The following is a 2,895-nucleotide window of genomic DNA, read 5'->3' as shown; positions in this document are numbered from 1 at the left end:
GGAATGTATGTGCAGAGCTTACACAAATTGTGTGCTGTCTCAGGGAGCGAGTGGGGAAGGAAAGGTGAGGGGAAAATACAAGATATATGGAAGTGATATTTTATGCATAAGGTTTTTTATACATATAAGATTTATGAAATGTTTTGTAGATAAGAATCTATCTTACACTGGGGAAAGTAGGGGAGAAAGGGATACGTGGGTTGGGGGGAAGATAGAAGGAAGGGCAAATGGGAGGAGGGAGTAATCAGAACTAAATACTTTTGGGGAGAGACAAGATCAGAAGGATGAATAGAATTAATGGGAGACAGGATAGGATGGAGGGAAATATAGTCTTACACAAAATAACTGTTGTGGAAGTCTATTGCAAAGCTACCCATATATAAGCTGCATCGAATTGCTTGAGTTCTCAGTGGGGATGGGTGAGGAGGGAGGAAAGAGCTTGGAACTCAAGTTTTGGGAATGAATGTTGAGAATTGTTCTTGCATGAAACTGGGAAATATGAAATACACAAAATAGGGTATAAAAATTTTCTCACTGTACAAGAAAAGAAAGAAGATGGAGAAAAGGGAAGGGAGGGTTGTGATAGAGGAGAGGGCAGATTTGGGGAAAGGGCAATCAGAAAGCACCGTGTTTGGGGTAGGGGAGGGGAAGAGATGTGGAGAAAGTGGGGAACACAAAATTTTGTGGAAATGAATATTGAAAGCTAAAAGTAAATAAATAATTGAAAAAAGAAAGAAATCAATGGAATTGGACGTAGGTGTTGATTTCACTCATTTTCTTCTAAGATCACAGACATATTCAGCGGAATATTTCCAGAATTGAACTGATGAGCCTTCCCCTCCTGGTCTACCTGACCCCAAACCCTATCTTCTATGACCCAGACTCAGAGTCAAATTCCTCAAGGGCAAAACACATCCATTCTAGCCCTCCTCTTTCAGTCAAAAAAAGCGAATTCCACAAACTAACCGGAAAAAGTTTGCAAACTTGATTGGGTCTGCAAAGTCCTCCATCATCTGATTGTCCGTGAACATTACATTGTGAATAGACTGATATTATCAGGCTAAACAGTTGTTTTCCACTGATATAGTGTACATTCAGAGCTAGAACGGTACTCAGAGAATTCTTGAACTCTCCCTTCATCCAATAGCATCCAGAGGCTCAGGAAAGTTTGGGAATTCGCCTTAGGGCACATAATGTGTGCTTTCCATCACTGCTTTCCACGTTTCCCAAACAGAGCTGCATGGAACTCAGAACACCAGTTGGGTAAAAGGTTGTGTTCTTTCTTCATTTGGAGGATAAAGCCCAATAGGCTAGTCTTCTCAGTTTCTTATAAAGTCTCAGAAAATCAATGTGTATGAACATGTTTTGCTCTGTAGTGACTTATATTTTTTTTGTTTGTGTTACTAATTCTATGAAGTCCTTTCCCATAACTTTGAATTGTTCACACACCTATACTCTCTCACAGAGAATGGGTAAAGTTGACCATTCTGGTTTATATAGTTCAAAGATGGGAAACTTTTGGCCAGGAGTCCACATTTGACTTTCTAGGTTCTGGTGTCTCACCTTCTGATTAAATCCAAACAGCAGAGAACAAATCTCCATGATCAAGGGCGTTATTTAACAAAACGTGGACCCAATCAATAGGCTACACACCTGTCTCTTTGAGAACAAATGTAACTACTAGCTCACAGTTTCCTCAAACCTGGTGCAGACATTGTGCTAAGGACTGGGTATAAGAATAGCAGAAATGAAATTGCCTAAAATGTTAAAAATTGAACTGCAGGAATGAAGAATTCTTCAGTGAAAACAGGAACCCTGGAGGCACACTAATACTCAACATGCAATACCTGAGGCATACTCAGTCTTCTTGAACCCTCTCATTTATCATTTGCATGAGGCCAATAACATCATCTCATACTAGATGACTTCAATTCTATCAGCACTTTTTAGTAATGTTACTCTTTGTGTTTTTGGAAAGCACTTTCTAAGATCAAACATCCCTTCATGTTATGTGTTTTTCCATTCCCACATTGACGTCTATTTCTCCTTTCTTTCTGAAATATTTTCAACAGTGGGGCCATCTACCTGAGTCAAACAAAGTAAGAGAATACCTTCTAATTCTCCTAAAATTCCTAGGATGACGTGACACTCCTGATTTCTTCTTCTAACCTCAGGAGTTCAAAGTGTACTGAAAAATATTCTTGATGATTTTAAGTGTTTTGCATTTTTGCTTTATGTTCCAAACACCTTACTAAAATGTCTACGCCCTTTATTTCGTTGATCTTCAAGAGGGAAACAGAACCTAGTTTTTAATTTGGCCTGTCCTCTTCTTTTTGGTTCCTGTTGCTCTTCTACCTGAGCATCCTTCTGGGCTGATATTTTCATGTGATTGGGCACATGATTTGACGCATTTGACATGTGTCAACAGATGTGCTATATGGGTACAGAAGCAGACAGTAATAAATAGTCTTGCATTCCTCTCATGTATCCATATTTGTTGTTACCAATCGTCTCATGTGTTGCTATTAAACAACAATCTGTTAGAATGCCTGATTACATCAGAAACCTTCTGAGATAGTTGTAAAATCCATGTTCACTTAGAAAACAGGCCATATATTGACTTCATTCTAGACTTTGGGACACTTTTCAGTTCGTTCGCCGTATACAGTGGCTTTCATTGAAAATAATTGAGAAGAAAACATAAATTTTAAAGTAACAGCCACAAGGAAGGGCACAGAAATGGGGAGCAATTGGTCACCAAATCTCAGCTGGACAACTCAGATGTAGATCACTTCATATGATAATTTCTTCATTGAGCACAACTCCCAACCACCAATGGCCATATGTTGCTGATGTCACAAAGCCAAGGTTTTCCTTGGTCTCCTTGGTTACAGA

Source organism: Notamacropus eugenii, chromosome 6 (assembly GCF_028372415.1).
Source record: "Notamacropus eugenii isolate mMacEug1 chromosome 6, mMacEug1.pri_v2, whole genome shotgun sequence".
NCBI lineage: Eukaryota > Metazoa > Chordata > Mammalia > Diprotodontia > Macropodidae > Notamacropus > Notamacropus eugenii.
This window is presented reverse-complemented; position numbering follows the sequence as displayed.